The 9,955-nt window shown below is 36.3% G+C and overlaps 1 long non-coding RNA gene across 1 annotated transcript; it reads left to right on the top strand.

Moving 5' to 3' along the window:
• Positions 1-4,685: 4,685 nt before the first annotated feature.
• On the top strand, positions 4,686-5,118 carry LOC116168958. Its single transcript, XR_004144886.1, has 3 exons — positions 4,686-4,774; positions 4,835-4,929; positions 4,988-5,118. It is a non-coding gene; the product is annotated as an uncharacterized LOC116168958 (long non-coding RNA).
• Positions 5,119-9,955: the final 4,837 nt, after the last annotated feature.

Raw genomic sequence — 9,955 nt, 5'->3', positions numbered from 1 at the left:
AGTTTGCCAGCAAAGCATTATCTTTGAAGGTTATCTCAATTTTTAGATGTTCTGGAAACCTCGTACACTTTTGTCGCTATACTGTTGAAACTAAGTAGGTATAATGTTAATGTCTCGCATGGGTTAATGTTATCTTTGTGCCGGAATCTATAGTAAAAAGTTTGACCAAAAAAGGGACTGTGTGAAAACTCCTAGCACGTTTTTAATATTGTAGCTTTCACACAAGTGTAGTGTGCTTTTGATGGCACTTTCATTGTCTAATTTGTTGGTAATTGTATGCCATACATTTGCAGATGGTTTGTTTATATAAGATCATCCTTGTGTTGGAGAAGAACGTGTGTGCCAGCTTCGTTTTTTCAATGACAACCTTTCGCGGTGTGTTGTACCTAATGCAAAATAATTGAAGTTACAGATTGGGTCTCCAAATGGTAAAGAACTCAGGGGATAACTGTTATATAAATTCAAATCTTCTAAATCCGATTGCAATACATGAAATAGATAAGAATCCCTAATTTCTGCCGTTGTATATACAAAATAAGTGTACGGAGTCAGGAAAAAACATATCGGACCTAATCTCATGTGTTTAGTGGAACACCTTGTATATTTTAATCTACAAGTAGCATAATATTTTATTTTATTTTTATTTTATTTTTGCTGTTATTTTTGAGTGGGCGGGGTTTCTTCCAAGGTTGCTCTACCAACCCAACCCACTATACGTCTACAAATATCTATGCCCGAACGCCGATTCGAACCAGGGATCCATAGTAACGCACTCCAGCCTAAACTGATTTGCGTCACACCGCCTGGTAAAAATATAACACACCATGAATGATATTGGTTTTCTATGCGATTTTTTTAAACTATCACTTTAAGTTACAGTAGGCTATGAAAAACAATCTTTTATTTTGTTCTCAAGTTTCTATAATTTTTTATTTACTTTCTTGTGTCAGACTCTTTGTTTTTTCAGTCATTGCCGTGTGGATACGGCACCTATTAATTTCCAAACTGGTAGGCCGTATTCTTCTCCGCATGCGCACAAGTAACATTCCACTTATGGACCGATCTTACTGAGATTTTAACATTAGCATCCTTTACTAAAGGCAAATAGATCGATTATCTCAAACATATCAAAATCTTCTTTCGCGCACATGCAAAAGTAAATTTCTTATTTGTTGACAATTTGTGAAATTTTAACGGTAAATCAAATTGAACATCCATGTAGTAAATTGCCACATCGATTAGATACTTCGTTCAATAAAAGGCGAAGCGATGCATGAGAAGTAAATACAATAAAAGGAAAGTGCAGGGTCTCAACAGATGCTACCGTGCGGAAAAGTTAAGTTTTGAAAAACACATTTTTTTATATTGATATGAAAATTGATTAAAGAACAACTTCAAATGCTCATTTAAAAGCTTGACACTGGAATCCAAACCGGTAGATTACAGCATTGAACATCAAAATAGCCGTACTTAAGACGACTATACACCGAAGGTAATGGGATTTTGCAAATAACGGGCAAATGCGTTGAAAGAATTATCTGAAATTTTTTTAATGTTATTTCTAATTCATCGTCTATCATGGAAACTGTTTATGCTGACCATTCCATGCTATAGTAATTTATTTTAGAGATTTTAGTCCATAATACAATAACTTCAAGGCAGTATTTTATTATTATTAATGGAAAAAAGAAATTTTCCTTTCAAGCGACTGTGAAGTGGCGCCGCCTAACGAAGGTAACCAAAAGTAAGTGCTAAGTGCTCGTCATCAGGAATATAGAAAGAGAAACAGTGGCGCATGGTGTTCTTGCGTAGGAGCGTGATGGTGTGGTTAGAGCTGCATATCAATTAGTCACGTGCAAGATCACGTGCTATAGGTATGACGCTCTTAACGTAAAATTAACATAAATAATCACATATCAAACAAATAAAGTCCATAATGCTGGCTTAAAGGGCTTGAATATAACAATATAACTGATTGATTTCACTAATAAAATTTAAAAATTGACATGTCTATCACCATAGAAGATGGCGAGGACTAAAATAAAATTTTAAAATTAATCGATCATAGCCTAATTGATTAATCAATTAGATTAATTAATTAAATGATTAATGAATTATTTGGATAAAATATACGCCACGGGTTATTAAAAATTTCTGCTTTTCTGGGCAAGGTACATTTTAGGAAATTTTCGTGTCTTTAATTTTTCTCACCACATATTTTCTCGTAAAATGCGCAGTTTTGGAAATATCGGAGGAAAACCGCTTTTGACGGCCATCTTGGCAAAATGGCAGCCCCGGCGGCAAGTTTCGAATTTTCTGAATTTTAGTTTTACGCACTCAAGCATACAAAATTTCAGTACTTCCCGAGTTATTTCCAGGTAAAAATCCTCAATGACTGGCCTATTAGCAGAACCTCTAAAAATAATTTCCAAACGGTATGTTTTGCTGGCAAACTTTTTACGGTACAAACCGGCACAAACGAAGCACTAACCAACCCACCTAGTCTCGAGATTTGTGCCGACAAAAGTGTGCGAAGTTAGCAGAACATCTAAAAATCGGAATAATTTCCAAACGGTATGTTCTGCTGGAAAACTTTTTACGGCACAAACCACGGACAGACGGATATCATCAATTTATTCTCCTATAAGGTTTGCATCGCATTGCTCCGCCGCTTAATAATGCAGTCGACATTTTCAATTGTACATTTTTTTTTTTTTTGTCAGGTGGGGAAATGCATTATGCACACTCCGGATGGAAAAGTCCGGAGTAGTGTGGGGCTCTCACCCACTAAAACCCCACCTGAGGCTTCGGCTTCTAGGGCCATTCGCCTTTATACATACTTTTACACAGAAAAAGATGACTATATAAGTACAATGGGACAGAAACGGATCTAGTTACATTTATTAACCAACAATTTAAAAATATCACAGATCATTTGCTATACCAATTCTTTGGATGAAGGCAAGAGTATTTTTACATTGCTCTTTGTTTTTAAAGTTATTTTCCCATGCAGGGTCGATATTAAAGAGCACACGTACATCTGTGTACTGCGGACAGACAGAAATAATATGATGTGGTGTTAAAATAACACCACATTGTTCGCATAGTGGCCGTTCTTCGCCCGCCAACAAATATCCATGAGTGAGGGCAGTATGCCCCAGCCGGAGTCTGTACAGCCTGATCAAGTTCAAACGCCCAACGTCGATATAAAATAGCGGATCCAGACTCTGTTTGATCCTCTTCAAAGCCGTATCAGTCTCCGACCACTGTTCACTCCACCGCTCATAAATTTTCGTCTTCACAAGTTCACGTCGTGCAATAGATGACATATTCGTGACGTCAACGTTATCCAGTTGGAGGTAGTTTAGTACCTCTCTAGCTCTAACACCTACCGATCTACATCTATTTAGCCGAGCAATTGTAGTTGCATCAGTAAGTGATATAAAATTTGGATGTTTATCATCTATCCTTACTTTTATATAATAGTTTGCAACAATCTGTTTCCGGCGTAGAGCTAGAGGGGGAATATTTGCCTCGACGTGGAGCGATGTTACCGGACTTGTTGGATATGCTCCCAAAGAGTAGCGAATGGCCAGGTTCTGAATCTTGTCAAGTTTCTCAAGCAAAGTATTACTGCCACATGTAGAGTACGCTGCACATCCATAATCCATCCTTGACAGGATGAGGGCCTTATAAATATCTAGGAGGGTCTTAGGGTGAGCTCCCCACCTATGATGAGCTAGAACTCGCATAATGTTCAGCGATTTTCTACATGTAGCCGCAACATTCTCCAAATGCTTTGACCATCGTAATTCCCTATCAAAGGTAAGTCCGAGGAACTTGACTTCTTGGACAACACTGATTATACGATTGTTCATAAACAAAACGGGGTCATAGTGGGGCTTACGGAGTCGACAAAAGTGAACAACCTTTGTCTTCTCCTCCGACAGCACGTACCCGACAGCATTGGCGTTATGACAAATGATGTTAATTGCCGTTTGTAGGTTTCGAGTTATTGTGCCAACCGTCTTACCAGAACAACAAACCATTAAATCGTCTACGTATAAGCATTTATCAATTGACTCCTCAACACCTTTGGCTATTTCATTTATGGCGATGCCGAACAGGGAACAACTGAGTGTTGACCCCTGCGGCACACCATTTTCTAAAACATACTCTTTGGAGTTGATATCGCCGATTCTTACACAGAACTTCCTATCCTCTAAAAAGGATTTTATAAATTTAGGTAAATTCCCTCGAAGATTGTTTTTATACATATTTTGCAATATTCCATATCTCCAAGTCATGTCATAAGCACCTTTTATATCGAAGAAGACCGCAACCAGATGTTCACCACTGTCAAATGCTCAGAATTCTGTCTGTCAGTTTGACCAGATGGTCTACCGTTGACCGTCCTTTCCGAAAACCAGTTTGGTAAGGCACGTATACGTTATTGCTTTCGAGAAATGTTTGTAGCCGCACATTAACCATTTTTTCTAGCAGTTTTCCCAAGCAAGATGTCAAACTAATTGGGCGATAACTTTGTGCCTGCAACGGATCTTTTCCTGGTTTCGGTATAGGAATTACGATGGCTTGCTTCCATTCTGAGGGGTAGGTAGAATCATTCCAGCAGTTGTTGAAGAATCTTAAGATGGTATTTTTCATTTCAGAACTACAGTGGCGAAGCGAAGCATCTGGTTATGGATAGCGTCTTCTCCCGGTGAACATGACTTGGTGTTACGGATTGCTGCCTCCAATTCTTCTACAGTAAAAGGTACGTTACAGTTCTGTATATCATCTGTGTTAAAGTCAATTAATACTGCTTATTTTTCAGGTTTGGTATCTAGAAAGGTGTTGGAATAGTTTGACGAGCTACTGACTTTATAGAACTGATCTGCAATTATGTTAGTTATGTCTTGCAGTTTATTGGTAATTATTCCATCGGAATTGCGCAAAAACACCGGATGACTGCAGCTGTTTTTTCCAGATATAGCTCCGACTTTCTTCCAGACATCATTACTGGTAGTCTCTGGTATTGCAGTATTTGTTGGAATTAGTTAAGTTTTTACATTCAGTCAGGCAATCAGTTAATGTTAATGTTAAGTTTAACCATACGACAACAATTGTTATATTTTTTTTTCTTAATAATCGTTGACGCACACGTATTTAATTGTGTTGTGCATTTGTTGTAATTTGGGCTGTGCCTGTTTGAACAATAAACTTTACCTTAAAATTGTATTCAACAACAATGATTGTATAAATAAATGAATCAAGCAAGATTAGAGTTAGAAAATCGCCATTTCCTTTTGCGTGTTGCTTAAATCGGCGTCAAATTACATTTAAGTTGATTGATTTAAACTTCACGGCGATTCAATATGAGAAATGCGTGGGAATGACACATTTTATGAGACGGCCGGTTTATTAATTAGCCTCAGCACCCGTAAGGTTGTGAAATGAATGAAGTAATTTGTTAGTTGAATGCCCCTAACTGCATGTAAATTAAAAATGCATCTTGGCTGTGAATACACGTACAAAATATTAATTAAATAAATTAATTTCCGGCGTAATTTATTGCGTTTGTTCTTTTAATGAAAAATAATTTAAAAGAACGAGCAATGTTACGTTTGAAATGGGACATTTGTCATTACGTAACATTCAAACTAACGTAGGGTATAAGCAAACCATATGGAAGTAAGAAAACCTATGGAACCCTCGCGAGTGTGAAGAATTGTTCACATCTTACTTCAAATTTACGACCGACGCTTCAAGACAAATGGAAAGATTGTGTTCAAAATTTTTAACGGCACATTCTCTATAGGAACGCTATAGAGAATTTTAGAGGAACTTAAAATTTTTGTTGATATTAATACTTTATGTATCTTCCTTTCTAATGTTGTATTCGAAATTGTATTGAAATATCGCTGACGTGAAAGAGACATTTGGAGATTTAGAAATTATTACGTTATTCGACAACGATCCGTCTTGTGATCGTTACATAAATCGTTTCGCGATGGCGGTAGATAAACACGGTTCCTTCTATGATGTAAAGTGATGTAGTGAGCTGAAAGGTTAATGCTCATATATACAGGAGGATAAACTACATGAGCCATTTTCAGAATCCTTCAAATCTCGATTCTCGAATTGTTTCGATATCTTTCCAATTCCAGTATAAATATACCATAACGGTGACCGACACGTTATAGTTTTATTACTCCTCAATCTTTCGTGTTTATACAATAATAACTCCTGAGACATAAAATGGTCGCAGCGCACTCTTAAATCCGATAAGCCTTGGCCCCTTGCTACCCCTGTTGCTGTAATGAACATTTAACTTTCAACAGTCATAAATCCATCTCAGCATCCAAGTATTATCTGAATTAACACATCGCGTTAACAGAAATGTTAAACTTTATGTGGAAGTTAACATTTTTCGTTGTAGATTGTAACCTCTATAATTCATTTCGGGATAAGATTACTATTCCTATTCTGATGTTTCTTGCAGCAAACTCTAGGAAGACAATAAGAAAAAACAAAAAGAACGGACGGCTCGTGAGTTATGGTGTGTAAGATAAACGGGTCCGCTCCAGCCCGAAATGAAGTCTGGCGGGAAATTTATACGAGCCCCGCTGCAATATCTCTAGAAGAACAGAATTGGACTAGCTCTGAGGAAAATAGGCTACTGCGGGAGACGCATTTTAGATTAGCTTTTTATTGGGGCGTGTACGAAGACACTGAAGTTTGAAAACTTTATTGCGCGAAGCATCTTAGAAACATTGCATCCATTTGAAAGCAAGGTAAAAAAATAATGTTCTTCGCGTTATTTCTAAAGTTGAGATCGTAAATAGGAAGCAGTCGAAGAATGAGATATAAACAGAGATTAAGATTATAATTGTGTCAGTGGCTGCTTTTTATGTTTATTTAAAGTATTATAGATGAATATAACCAGCACCACTGAATTCATTTCCGATTACGTAAATTTTATGCCGGAACAGGAAAGCTATATAAAGCTTGAAATGTCTCAATTAAAAATTAGTTACGATACCATATTCTCGATTCAGCTGTCCTTTGACAATTTATTGATATCCTGTAAATTGCCGAAATAACTTTTAGATGCTTAATTAGTGCATGCTTAATACTTAAATCAATAAAAATGCTTCCAATGACAAAACTCGAAAAACAGCTTATTATTTCCGACAGTTTTTTGGCACAACAAAGATCACTAGAGTGGAATGTTTACCACAAAATTCTATAAGATTAAATTATGAGAGATTGTCGTAGTGCATTTCACTAGTGACACTAGCCAGTTTGCGCAACGGCCATTAATTGTTACGTGCCATACGAGGTCACACGTACCAGATAAATTGCGAGAAGTACTCGGAACGTTTACTCAACGTGTAGAATGAATGTTGAAGTAAAGAAAAGGATAATGTTGGTTAATATTGAGATAAGTATGGATGCTAGCATTGAGTAATTATCACTCAACGATGCTAGTAAGGCTTTCGGGCAAGCTCCTCTTAAGCCACTACTTTTTATTGATTAACCTATTCACTCGTTTCTGGTACCATATATTTACCAATTTACTTAAAGTAGGTGCAAATGTATAGAAATAGAAAATAGAAATCTAAGGAAAAGTTTAAAAATAAAATTGCTATAACTATAAATGGTGATTCCTTACCAAATCTATACAAAGTTTAATAGAAGTTAAACAAGTAAAAGTAATGAAGAAACGAAAGATGGTTTCGGTTTTTGGACAGGAGTTTTACCTTATCGTATATCTTTTTTATCTGCACTGTGCTAAAAAACTGCGAAAGTGTTGCGAAAAAAACACACGTAATTGCGGAGAAGAGCACCTCATGAAACGGGGGTGAAAAAACAACGTGATAAAAAAAGATGTGAGGAGAGGTTGTAGAAGGAATCATATGGATGACAAGGAGGCGTGGAGTCGTGAAGGAGGATATGAAATGACCATGAGACATAATTATGCGATAGAAGAGCATCTGAAAGACGTGTGGAGGTGTGAAGGAGATGCGAAATAAGCTCAGATGAAGAATTAGGCAAGCCAGGCCTCAGGTAGCATGGAGAAGACATGAATGATTACAAGACGTGAAGGAGAGGAAAGTAAAGAATAGACGCGCGAGGTAGCCGAAGGAACATGAAAGTATATAGAGGGCGGAACGTGGGAAGACCGGAAAAGTGGTGTTAAAGGTGTCCACGTGAAATGGAAGAAATGGCAATGAAGGAAACATAAAAATTATGTGGTTAAATGTAAAGAAACTAGGTACCTATTGACCACGGAAACAAAGGAAATAAGCGAGAAGCCGAGCAGAATGAAAAAATTGTATAGGAGACATGAAAGGGTAACGATCTATTGAAGAAGTTGGGAAGGTAAAAAGAATGTTCCACAAAAGCTGAATACGGAAAAACTTAAGCTCCACCTTAACTTAAGGTCCACCAGCCAACCACTTTAATATCTTGGGATAACGTAGTATTCTATGCTATAAGGATAAACAGTGCATCATCCTTTGATGCGACCAAGTAGTACATTTAGGAGCGTAGCCGAACGAATAAGACAATTTCGGTACAAAAATGACATTTTTAATCCAAATTATGTCTCTCTAGGGGACTAAAAGAACCATTTCTTTTCAAATAAACAAGAGGATCCAAAACGTTTGTATCTGCAGCTACGTCTCCCAAAATCCCACGACCCACCCCGAGATGCCTCTGAAGAGTGCGGAAAATACTCTGATCTGAACAAAAATTAGTGCTAGGTATCTCTCAACATGAAAATAACGAAACCAAACTTAGTTTCTGAACACTTGCAAAAATGTTATAATTTCTTGGTCCGAAAATGAAAAAAATCGTAAGATAAAGAATATAAGGTATATTATTAAAAAAATTATATTATTTTATAGCATATGTTAAATTGACAGTTTAATAGGTTTGAATGAATTAGCCAGTTGCTCTTTAATCGCGAGGGTAAATAAAGTGATCACTTTAATCGCAAGGGTAGTTAACAGATGAATATGCATTCTAATGACATCTGTCATTCTTATTTCAAATGGGTCGCGGAGCACGATATAAAATGACATTCAGAGCATATGACAATGCTGTTTCTATGGGAATGACCGCGACGGTAAAACTTAAGCTTGCTATTTTTGACGTCTAAATTAAATTTAGAATTGTCAGAAGCTTTACAATTGTTTATATGGCTTTTGCTATAAATTAAATTTTTGTATTATACACGACGATAAAAGGAAATTAACCATTCCGTGAAAGTTAATTCACTCAATGGTTAAAATATCCCTTTATCGTCTAGTATAGTAAACTATAAACTATTTTTATAAGAAAACGTCACATTTCCATAGCAATCAACAGCCCACTATATATTATTATTATTATTAAACTCGTTGCGCGTGCTTTAATGACTCGATTATACACTTATCTCTTAGTATACTATTTTCCACTCCTCACGATTTTCAACTTTTGTCGTTTGTTGCGTGTATAAATTCTATGCGCTTGTTGTACCTTCAGCCGAAACCCAAACATGCTTCCTAGTAATGATGATAGAAAAAAAAATGGTTCTGCTGGCATTCATGGCATTAATTAATGGTTGTTTATGATGTGCATGCGCAGACCCAACGTTAATATTTATGGACAGAATTTTCTAAAATTTTAAGAGATGCTTCGTATAAAGGCAAACTTTAATCGCATGTCAAAAAATGTGATTGAAAATTAGAAAAATCTTTATTTAATTTATTTAATCGACCTATTTTAATTTATTCAGGTAGAAAACAAAAACAAACGAAAATATCATTTATTTGTTGCTATGGGAAAGAAACAATTTAAGTTGCTGTCAATTAATTTAATTTAACCTGAATGTTTGGATGAACTTCGTCAACGCATCATCGAAAGCTGCCCTGATATTCCACATGTTTTTGAAAATGTCCGTTACAAA

This window comes from Photinus pyralis, unplaced genomic scaffold (assembly GCF_008802855.1).
Source record: "Photinus pyralis isolate 1611_PpyrPB1 unplaced genomic scaffold, Ppyr1.3 Ppyr1.4_LG4, whole genome shotgun sequence".
NCBI classification, from domain to species: Eukaryota; Metazoa; Arthropoda; class Insecta; order Coleoptera; family Lampyridae; genus Photinus; species Photinus pyralis.
The sequence above is the reverse complement of the archived record's forward strand: the minus strand, read 5'-3'. Positions and strand labels throughout refer to the sequence as shown.